Consider the following 12,328-nt stretch of genomic DNA (forward strand, 5'->3'; position numbering starts at 1 on the left):
TACGTTTTGCTAATCAAGATGCATTAAATGCCAGGCTAAATGCAGTTGCAGTTGCCGTTGCCGTAGCAACGAAAAGTATCTGCATTCGACAATGTATCTGTCTCTTTTATTAATCACCCATTAAAGAAAAAATAGACGTTGTATCTACATTTGTTGAGCATATAAATTATAAAGTTATCTGTCGCTTATTGATGTTCAACTTAAATCGAAATTTATTTGACTGCAACGTCGTGTTTTATGCAAATCTCATTTGGGCTGAATTATGTTTTCATTTGTAGGCTCAAAGTTGATTAAGATTTTTTCTTCTATTTGTTTACAAAATTTATGCAGGTCGTGTGTTCGTTTGTTGTCATGTTTGTTGTTGGGAGAAATTAATATAAAAGTGAAAATTAGGTATGTTTTTCACTTTCGAAATCTCTATTTATATTTATTTTTCCCTGTTTTTCGAGGGAATAGTGTATATATTTTAGCTGCTGATTTTCTTGATTCAATCGAAAGCTGTCAGTTATGTGTAGAAAAAGATATCAACTGGGCTAGTTAGGTTTGCATATTAAGGTTACTTTGTTTAGAAAAAGATATCAATTGGGTAAGCTAAGATTGTAATTTAAGGGTATTCATGTAGGCTGCTAACTTGCTAGCTTATTGTATATAAAGACAAATAGGTCAGAGTTTTCGTTTCGTACAAATATACACATAAACACATGCATCACGCACGAACGCAGTTTTTATACCCTGAACCCATTAAAATGGGTATAAAGATATATTGTATTTGTGCAAAATCCAAATATATGTAACAGGCGGAAGGAAGCATCACCGACCCCATAAAGTATACATATTCTTGATCAGCATCAATAGCCGAGTCGATCTAGCCATGTCCGTCTGTCTGTCCGTCCGTCCGTATGTATGAACGCAAGGATCTCAGAACCTATAAGAGCTAGAGACTTGAAATTTTAGATGTAGATGCTCCTTGTTCCCGCGCAGATCGAGTTCGTTTCCGATAATCGATCACTTACTCCGTTTCCAAGCAATCGATACAAATCGATATCGATATCCTGTTTTTTGGGTAATTTTGGTAAATAATAAGAGCTAGAGTCACCAAACTTGACATATAGCTTCTAAAATAGAATATTTATATGCATTTGATGTTGGAAGAAGAGGGTTCAGGGTATCCCCTAGTCGGGAGCTTCCGACTAGAACCTCTTACTTGTTACAATCCGATCTTTATGAAATGTAAGCGCCTAAATATGACATAAAAATATGAGTACCACTAAAAGCGCAAGAAAAGCTGAAATAAACTATACGAGAACCTACTATATGCTTGGAGATTTTACCTTCGGTCTCTTTCATTATTGATTATTAGTTTTCATTTTTGACTTTATTTCAGGGTACAATAAATATATTTGAATTAAATAACAAATATAGTTGGGAGAAATTATTAGAACATACACAAACTATCATATTATGTTAAACTACATAAATCCCAAAAAAAAACCTTAATATTATGTTAAACTATATAAATCCCAAAAAAAAACCTTAATGTCAACTTAAAGTTTGACAACTACTGCCAGCTGCTTGTCTGACAGGAAGTTGGCGCAAGTTGTCTGCAGCTGACGATATGATTGACGTCATTTGAATTCATTTTTGGCTATAATACTTGATTTACGTTTCTTTTTTTTGCGGTTAACGACAATTAAGCAGTCAACATGCAACATTTGACTCATGCAGCCAGCAAGCCACGCAATTAAAAGACAACAATAACCAACAACAACTAACAACAAAAGCAGACAAACAAACAACAATTCGACAGTTGTAGAAGTAATTAAGCAAAAATCAAAGCCAAATCAAAGTGCATGGCAATTGTCGCAGATTGGGGCTTTGCTAGAGCTGGAGCTGGAGCAAGGCATGGTTAGGGTGGGTTGGCTGCGATTGTCATTAATTTGTAGCGCATTTAAAGCTGTTGGGTTTGCTGAGTTTTTATGTTTATGGCATAGGAGGGAGGCAGAGCTGAGCGCATTAAGCCGCAACGCAATCCCCTACCAGCTATGGCAGCTCGGGCAGAAGCCAAAGTCAAAACGATTATCTTAATTTAATTGTCTTTTATTTATGTCAGCCCTGGCATTTATTTAGCCAAATGGATTTACTGGCAAGCAGCAGCTGAATCTTCTGCATATTTATGGCACAGGCGCCTACAATTCTTGTGGGCGTGTGTGTGGATGTGTGTGTGTTTCAGTGTGTGTGTGCTTGGGTGTGCCATTTAGAGCCGCCTTCTGGCGGCTGTCTGAAATCTGTAGCTCGTAAATAAGCCCCATACGATAAACTGGCATTAGAAATTGACAAATTCAACTACCAAAGCCGCCACATATTGGCTTTATCCTGGCGTAAACTCCTCCCCCACCACCCACTGCCCAAACTGTCTGCTGCTTATGTAAATTTTATCTCGTATTCGCGCATTGTATTTCAATGCTTTCGCCAATAATCATAAAAACTAATTAATGTGCGTCATCGCCCGGTTTTAGTTACAAGTGCGTTGCACAAACTTTGCTCGTATAATTAACGTTCCAAGTTTTGGCAGGGGTACTCTCGCCGCCCAACTCCCTTCCCCCTATACACACAATCCCTCTTAGCCAGTTTATTTGTGGCAACTCGATATGCCGACTGCCCCTTTGGCATTCGTTTGTTTTTGCTTATTTTGCGCTCGATTAGCAGATAGCAGCGAAATTAGTAAATGAAGCTGCAATCTGAAAGGCCATTTATTTTTTCTCAGCTTTTCTTATAATTTTTCCTGCTGTTGTTTTTCCCTACAAAACAACTGAATGAGCCCAACTTTTCGAGTTTGAGGCGCTTGCGAAAAAGTTTGCTGCTTGTCTCGCTTATGGCCATAATCAAATTGAAGAAGCTCTTATAGTTTACGTATCTATAGTTTACGTATTAGTTTACGTATTATGACTCATTCGCGGTATTTATTTGGTATGATTCGTAATATAAGGGATTGGTAATATTTCTGCCTAAAAACAGCTACTTTATTTAAATAAAATTATTTGTTATTAATTTTTTTAAGGTATTTATTAAAACTTAATTTATATTATTCTTTTTATATTCAAAGTATTTAAGTTTTAAAATATATTTTATTTTATTTTAAATTATATAAATAAATTGAGGTGTAGTTTGTAAAATAATTTTGTTTAAATAAATAAATTTTATTTGGCGTATTAAACAATTTTTATTTTATTTTACTTGTTTTCATTGGTAGAAAAAAAGTTTTATTGGTTTTAGGCTTTAATAAAATCGTATTTAAAATATTTTTACAAAAACTTAAATATAATTTAAAATATTTATCACACAAATAATAAAAAAAGTATTTATTAAATTTAATTTATTGTATTTAAAGTATTTATTTTTTTTTTGCATATATTTAACGTGTTTTATTTGTATTAATTAGTTGATTGCACTGAAAGAATTTATTAAGTTATCATTTATTTTATTTGTTTCAATTAATAAATTGTAAATAAATAGAAATAAACGAAAGCATTAATGTTTAAATAATAATTTAGTTTTAAGCTCATACAAAATCTTGAGCAAAATATTCAAAAAAATGTCTATATTTAACTAATTCTTATAACCATTTCGAGTTATTTTTTGGGTCAGAAAATGTTATTTTGTTATTATTCTAAAGCCACATTTGCCACAAAATGTTTGATATTCCAGTTGATTTGACTTGAAGCCAATTAAAAAACGTCACAGGACATTGGGTCCGTTGCCTCAAGGATGCAAGTGTTGCTTAGCATGCGTATGCTGGCAGGCACAGGATAATAATATATCAGCGCTAAGGTCCGGACATGACAGTTTTTCTCGTTTATTGGGGATTTTAATTTGAGGCCAACATGACAAAAACATCGATAACAATTTTCGGACATCTTTCAAAGAAAATGTATATGTACGTATATCTGGAGACTGCCCATTTTGAGAAGCAGAAGCGGGGGAAAAAGGAAAATTCGGCGCGTGCTTGGATTGCGTTCGTCTTGGCCGAGGTTTTCAGCTTGGCCCGCGCCGCTGGAAGTCGACATGTCAAAAAGAGAAAAATGCTTGACAAATAAACAAAGTTGCGAGCTCCCAAATTGCTTGAAGTTATTGTTTTGCCCGTTTGGGCTGCGACGTATATGAACCTTCGTTTACGATGTCTTTGGGCGCTTTTGACCTTTTTTCCTGCGCCATAAACTGGCAGAAATATATGTATATGCGAGTGTATTTTTTGTTATCACATCATTTTCTCCACATTTCTGACTACCTGTCGAATGTTTTTTTATTTATTTATTTATTTTTTGCCGTTTGTGAAAAATAAAAGTGAGCAGAAGTCGTCGCTTGCAGGCAGGTCGCCAACACTAACACCATCAGCATCAACATTTACCATTTACAATTTACCAACTCTGAACCTCTCTGGGTCCATCTTTATCTTGGCCACGACAGGGGGTCGAATTTTTGGTCTGGCCTGGGTCAGCTATCGGCACTGTCGTTAACTTATCTTGGGCTTACATCGGTTTAGGTGCTAATGTGACAGCTACTTTTACTGGGCCACAACAGCCACTTGACCTGACTTTGACTTTACTCTAGACTCAATTCAACTCAGCTCCACTTGACATAGCTTGGCTCATTAGGCCAGACGACACACTTGGCGAATATTTCATAATTCATTTTCATTTTGTCGGGCAAAAGCCATTTATTTTACAGCTCGTCACTTGCGGCGCGCCAGTTGAACACTCTGTCAATAATAATGATATATGGTATATATCCAACTTCTTTGACTTCATAAAAATATGCATATATATGCATTTATCAATCATTTTAAGCAGCATTATGAGCACAACAATATTTAAAAATGTTAAAATTCAATAAAATATGGGTAGTTTCGGTGGTATTGAAATTATTTATAGCTGAAATTGAGAAATTAATGGAATTGTTTGTTTGATTAGTACAGTTTATTTATTAATTTATTAAACATTGAGGATTCGGTCAAAAATCAAGGTTTTGTATGAATTTAAGTTTTGTATATGAATAAACTTTTTGGTATATAGATATACTATATATCTACTATTTCAACTATTTAAATGTAACACCCGATTCCAAAAGAAAATAAATAAATTTCAAAATTATTAAACAATTATTTAAACTGGTTAACTCTTCAAGTTCTTAATTTAATTTGGCTGCTGTTAATATCGTCAAGAGCTGCAACCAAAATCAAATTACAAAATAATCCCCTGAAATGTTCTGAAGTTTGGCTTAATTTACGCGGCTTCCACACACTTTGTCGGGCATTAAGCGGCCTTTCAACTCACCCAACCTCAGCTCGTCTCTTGCCTGCTTATTTGCCATTCAATTCTTCAACTCGCATACCTTATATAACTATAGAGCAGTCACAGGTCTGACCCCCACCAACCCATTTCCCCGCCAAGGAGGACACAACTTATGCGAGGTTTTGTGTTTTTGAACTTAATGCCCCAACTGCTCTCTGTTGAGAATTTAGCCCATGGCTATAATTACTATATGGCTGCCCGCTTTGCGGCGTCTGCAACATTTATAAGTTTATCGTCTGATTGCTTCCCCCCGATTCAGTTGCAAGATCCCCGGACCCTGTTCATGCCCTTGCAGGGCTGCTGTGGCAGGTTTGAAAAAGGGTTCAGACTTGACTTTCAGTTTTGTGTGTTTGTGTCTGGCAACTTTGCGTGTCCTTTGTGCATTTAACGGCTATTTTAAAGCCAGCCAAAGGCAGCTCTCAGCTCAGCTCTCTCAGCTCCCCGCCTATAAATTAACTAAATTGTTGCTAAATTGTTTATTATGAAATTATAAAATGATTGTAGTAAATGCTCTTGCTCTCTCTCTGTCTTTCTCTGTGCGCCTGAAAATGATCTAAGCGAAGTCAATAATCCTGGCCAAACTGTTTATTTAAAACACATTAATGTTTAAAGATGTGCGCGGGCCTCGTAATTCAGAATCGTGTCCCCCAAAAGCACGAAAAATACAGGCACGATAAAGCTAAGGAAACGCTCGAAGTATATCTGAATATCGTTGCTTATTTCACGTCTTCCTCGAACTATCGAAACAATAGTGCCTTAAAATCCTTCACAAATCTATTAACCAAAGTTCAATAAAAGTTACGTAGCTGTTCAATATTAGTGAAATCAAACGAAGAAGTTGCTTTCAAAACTACAAAAAAAGGGCTTTAACATATGATGCATAAAATAATATATTGCTTATTTGGGTTTCGCGTGGGCTGGGCTTTATAAAGAATTGCAGCTGAAGGCCTGGATGCAAGCGCTTTATTGTTGTAATTAGCTTAGTATTATTTAAACTATGAATTTATTATAGTTAATCTTAATAATAATAATAATAAAAATATTGTCGTGCTCGTGCCTGGCAGGTCCATCTCTATTAGTTTGTCTGCTGCCTCTTTCTAGCTAGCTGTAGTCTCCGCCTATCACTTTTTCTCTCCTACTCTCTCTCTCTTATTCCCTCTCTCTGTCTCTGTCGAGTTAATTTGCGTATAATTACATATAACAACATTTTGCTGCAGAAAAAATATTAAAAATACTCGCATTATTTATGCATATGTCTCTCTTGGCCAATCTTTAGCCCCACTTACACACGCCTCCTCCCCACTCTCGCATTCACTATTTCTCCCTCTCCTGCTTTCTCTTCTGTTAACTGTGTAAAATTATGCATTACAAAAACGGTTAAGTCCTTGCGGAAGCCGGCCATAACACCTATAAACAGACAGCCAGACAAGCAGACATGACTTGAGGCCATATTCATATGCATGTTACGGCTTATGCCTGAGTGTTTACACGTGTGTTTGTGTGTGTGTGTGCTTAGGTGTGTTCCTGATAGTAATAATAAAGAAAAAGTTGCCAGACATTGCCCTGGCCTGGACTCGCACCCTGCCCGCAAACACAACGTGTTTATATGCGTGAATTTTTCGCCCAAAAGGACTCAGGTAATTACCATGTTTGGCCAACGGGTTTTGCGTAGGAGTTTTCGTTTGTGTCGAGAAAGGGGGTGAGTCGGGCTGAGTTGGGGCTGGTTCCGCATCTGCTTGTGGGGAGCTCTTTATGCATAAATTTACGTTCAACGCGGCGCGTGCCAAATCAGTGTTTACACTTTTATTTGTTTTGGGGGCCTGGCAATGGGGCCTTGGCATTTCCCTTGGTTATTTGCGGTCATAACTAACAGAAAAAGTTTTGGTTGAGACATCACTTGGAGGGCGGAAAACTTTTGAGTAATATCTAAATTAGTACCTGATCTGCTAAGCAGGGCGGCAAAGGCGTTTTTCAAGTTAAGATAAGTTTATTGTGAAGAATTCAAAGAAAAGCTAAGCTAAGAAATTATAGATAGTAAAAGTGGTAGAAAGTATAATCGAATTGGAGCATCGAATTCCCCATAAATTTGTATATATTTAAAACAACAACATAAAATAATTTAAAAAGCTTATTAATAAATTTAAGCCAATTTTAAAGGCCTAATATTTAATTTAATTTTTTTTAAAATTTAATTAAATTTATTTCAAGTCGCATTGTTATTCGTTTAAGGGTTTACCTAACAAAAAGTATTCATAGCCTGCAGCCCTGGCTTGCCGGAATTGCCTTAACGCGCACAAATTAAACATAATTTGGGCGTTTACTTTACACAAGAAAAGGGTGCAATACCATGCAAATTCGAATGCTATCTCAATTTTTTTTCCTGCTGAGTGGGTGACCTGTAGCCCCAGCCGGCGTTGGCCTGGTCGTAATCGAAAAGAAAACCAACCCCGCTGCATGGTCATGGGCTTGGCTGCTATAATTTGTGGGCTTTTGGATGCCTTGAGGGCGTCTTATTTATAGCCGGGCTTAAATATCAATGCAAGTTTTATGTGCCACTCCAGGCGGCAGCCCTTTACCTGCCTAACTGGGTGTAGGGGTGGAAGTGGGGACTGCTACTGACTGATACGCACTTATTGATATTGATACAAGTTGGCGTTTTGCTTCCAGGCTGTGCATTTCCACCTGTGCCCGCAGTCTTGAATTCGTTTTGGGGTGCTGCCTACTTGGCTTTTGCTTAAGTCTACATATATCTTCAATGGGGGCATTTTTGTGGTTATAATCGGGTTTTATTGCAAATTAACGAGCCCAGCAAGCCAAGCAACCCCGCGTCTCGTTTGTTGTCTTTACCCCTGTTTATTTATACGATTTTTATTACCACTGTCGTCGTTGCCGTCTGTGCGGGTTGTTAGGCAGGTGCGCACTGTACTTCCTGCCCCGCCCACTGGGCGCCACTTCATTATCCTTTTCGGCAAAAGTTGCTCCGCTACTTTGGCCCTTTTATTAGGTACTCGCCCCCCCCCCCCCCCCCCCCCCCCTGCCCTGCCGAGCTTTGAGCTGCATTTATTATTATGTGTATTTGTTCTATATTAATTTGTTGCTACTGCGCGGCGCTCCTTTTAGTGGGCTCTCAATATTCATTAGTACTTTGATTTGTTATGGTTTCTTCACTGCTTGGCTTTTCCTCTCTTTGATATCAGTTTTTGTGTTGTTTTTATTGGCACAAGCATTTTGATTACAGCACACACTAAAAGGGGGCCTGAAGTGTGTGCGGACGGAGGGTTGCTTTAACAACCTACAACATGTTGAACTAGTTTATTTGCAGCTGGAGTTTTCTGCGGCTGTGTCTTGCAAAATATTTCTTTTTATTGATGTACACTAGCTCCAAAAATGGGCATTACAAGTTTTTCTGCTAGCTATGTTAGCAGAAGATTGTTAAAAATAAAACCACTTATAAATACGCCAAGAAAAAGCAAACTCATTAAAAATTAAATATAAAGTATAAATTTATTTATGTATAATATATGTTTATAAAGATGGCATTTTTACTAAATGTCTAAATCCTTTAATATATTGCTTGAATATTTGGGAATTTTATTGAGGCCTCTTATAGATGTTTTATATATAAATATATATGTTCTTATTATTATTAATATATACATTTTTTATTCTCCATAATTATTACGAATAAAATATATTTTATTACTCCACAAATATTTATTTTTACTTAATTGCCTTTGGCAAAGGTATTTCATGTTCGTTTTTGTCTCTCATATTGCGTTTTTACTTGGATATATATATATATAATTTTCGTTGGCTGACGTTTGCTGTCCGGGCGTTGGTCGCCGTTGATTTTTTATTTAATTACCGCACCAAATTTCCGACACTTTAAACGATGGCGGCACAAAATAATTGCAAGTGCTGAAAACATTAAGAAACCGGCTCGAAACGGGAGCTGAGCTGCGGCTGCTGTTGCTGCTGCTGCTGTTGGTACCAAGTTTGCAGCTTGAAGCGCGACTTTCATTTTCGTTTTTGCTGCTGCTGTTGCCAATTGTAATTGAATTTTGTGTTTGTCGGCAAAGTGGCAAACAGGCCGGGCCAACAGCAGCAGCCAGCAACACACAAAAAGTCAGCAAAAGGAAGCAATTTCAGGCTAAATTTAGTTTAAGTGCCTACCCGTTCAGAGAGCGACGAATGCTGCAGCTCCTGCTCCTGACAGACTGTCGCCGAATACCACTTGTTATGTGGTAGTACGAGAGCTTACCTCTCGCGTTAGTTCCATCATGAGTTCTCCAGCATGTGGTGTGCTCTGCTCTGCTCTGCTCGCTTTTAGAGGCAAAAGTGTTGCCTCTTGCCTGTTTGCTGGTTGTTGGCTCAAATTATGCTTACTTTGGAATTCAATTAACTTGAATTTGTTGCACTGGCGCGACGTGATTTCATTTTTTTCTTCTCCTTTTTGCAATGCACTTTTCAACGAAAGGCCTCCGGATGGTTGTGTTTTATGGCAACTAATGAGTGTTAGTGCCATTCAGTTTATTCGATTTCAAAAGCTAAATTGCAGCTCTATGCTCTAGCCTAAATTGATTTGGACATCAGAATGTGGCTGCTCTATGGGAATAGATTCAAGTGGCATCTGCCCAATAATTTGCGAGCCCGTTCAATAGTTTAAATGACGTACAAATGCCAGAAGCTACAAACAAACAGGTATTGCTGGATTAATACATAAATTTCATTTTATTGAACGAACTACGGTATATTTTTATTAATTCGCATGTGGCTATTATCTGAGTTGATTTAAGCGTTTCTGACTCTCTGACTCTTCAAGCTTGGTATGGATGAACTAAATCCTATAAACATTAAATGTGTTCTCCTGTTTCCAGAGGCATGAGTTTCAAAGAATTCTTTCGTTTTTACTTCATTTTTTTTTTTTTTACAATTGTAAATACCATGAAATTTGACATTTCATTTTTTTAAATATTTCCTAAAGAATTTAATTATTTAGTTAATTATTTATTTAAATATTTATTTAATTAATTATTTAACTATTTAGGTAATTAATTATTTAATTAATTCGTGCTTTTCCTACTTATTAAAGGAATATATCATTAGACGCTTTAAAAGTAGTATTTGATTTTCTAAAGTATTCTAATAAAACATAAATTTGAATATAAATACATTGGAGCTATTGCACATAATAGCGTAAATTTTATTGTTTTAAAAATGGATGAGGTTTCTTTTACATACATTTCCAAATTTATCAACTTATTTTTGTCAACAATTTTAATTGAATTGCCAAACTTTCAATCAATTTTTTTAAATATATATTTAAATATTTGAATAATAGAATAATAGAAAATAATAAAAATAAAATTATAATATAATATAATTAAGTTTTTTAAGCTTTGCTCTTTGATTTAAACGGGTTTTCCTGTCCCGACGTCGTTAAAGAAAGATTTAAACATGATTCCCTGTCAAAAATTATTCTCATAACAATGTTGTTAAATTATTAAAAAACTTCACGTGTTATTATAACAAATTTGTCTGCTACACATGATGTCGAAATCAGTTTCGTTTGAGTATTGCTCTATAAATCAAATGTGTTGCGTATATTATCCATTCCCTATTGCGCTTAATTTAGCTATTATTACTGCACACGGGTTAAGCTCCTTCACTTTCTCACACTGGGTCTTAAATCACATAAACCCAACACGAAGAGTAGCAACTATTTAGCTGCTGCCCCGAGCCAACGTAATTTGCAACACAAACTCTCCAATCGAATTGTAGACTGCAGCATTAGGTGTTTTTGGGAGTAACAGTTACTGTAACTGTAGCTGTAACTGCGAGTGCTCGACTTTGCTATCTCTGTTGCCTAATCCGAGCATATTGCTGAATGGTTATGAACGAGAACCTAACCGAACTTAAAATGGAACTGGAACCGAATCCAAACTGATACAGCTCCACACTGCGAAGCATCGTGTTCGGTTGGGCAAATGTTTGTTGTTGACGCTTAAGCTTAGAGCTCATTACAATTTTCAAGTACATTTGCGTTGATAGTTACACCCAGCCAGGATAGACTAACAGCCAGAACTTAGGGTAGTGGCAACCTCTCGCCGCCTTCCCTAGCTAAACACACCCTCTACACAGCAGAGCTTGTCTCTGTGTTTCATGCATACAAACAAGCACTCGAAATATATACTATGCAAATATAGATAGATAGATAGATACCAAGTTGCGTTCCATGCAAAAAACTCTCCACACTCGAGTGTGGCTGCAACGTTTGCCCCCATTATGTAAATAGGAGTTGCCCCCGCTGTAGCATTAGGTACTTCCGTATACATCCAGTTTTTGATGTTTGTATGGCAAATGTCTGTTGACCATTAAATTCACTTCACTTCATTTAAATCTCAAGCATTTTCGGCACTGGATTTGCATGCGGCGCAGTCTGACAAAACTTTTTCAATAACACAAATACACTCCAAAGACTATCTAACAAAAGTGCCAACTGCAAATAATAGTTTCCTACAGCTACTTGCATAAAAAACATAAAATTGCTCCTTTTTGTTCTTTTACTTTGTTCAAGTCCGAAAAATTGGACGCTGACGTTGGCAACTTTCGTTGATTTTGTAAATTCTTGTGAGTTGCCAATTTGTAGGCGTCGCCACGGCAATCAGGAGCTAAGCCAATGTTACACCAACTAGAAGCATGTCTGATCTACTGGACTTGTTTTTAAAATGCCCTGTAAAATATTTATGAATTTATGTACAATAAATACACTGAACAAAAAACAATCATAGGCTAATAAGGTTAAATATTCTTCAGCCTAGTCCTCATCGATCTTAAAGTCCATAAATTTTAGGCGAGTGTTAATCATATTTATTTTAGTAAATGACGTACTGCCATTTGATTAATTCTCTTGACACTTCTTACCGCAGCTAATTATTAGTGTATGTAATTAACGTCATCCAAAGCAAGGTTATCGACAA

This window comes from Drosophila novamexicana, unplaced genomic scaffold (genome assembly GCF_003285875.2).
Source record: "Drosophila novamexicana strain 15010-1031.04,08,12 unplaced genomic scaffold, DnovRS2.1 tig00001209-arrow-arrow-pilon, whole genome shotgun sequence".
Taxonomy (NCBI): domain Eukaryota; kingdom Metazoa; phylum Arthropoda; class Insecta; order Diptera; family Drosophilidae; genus Drosophila; species Drosophila novamexicana.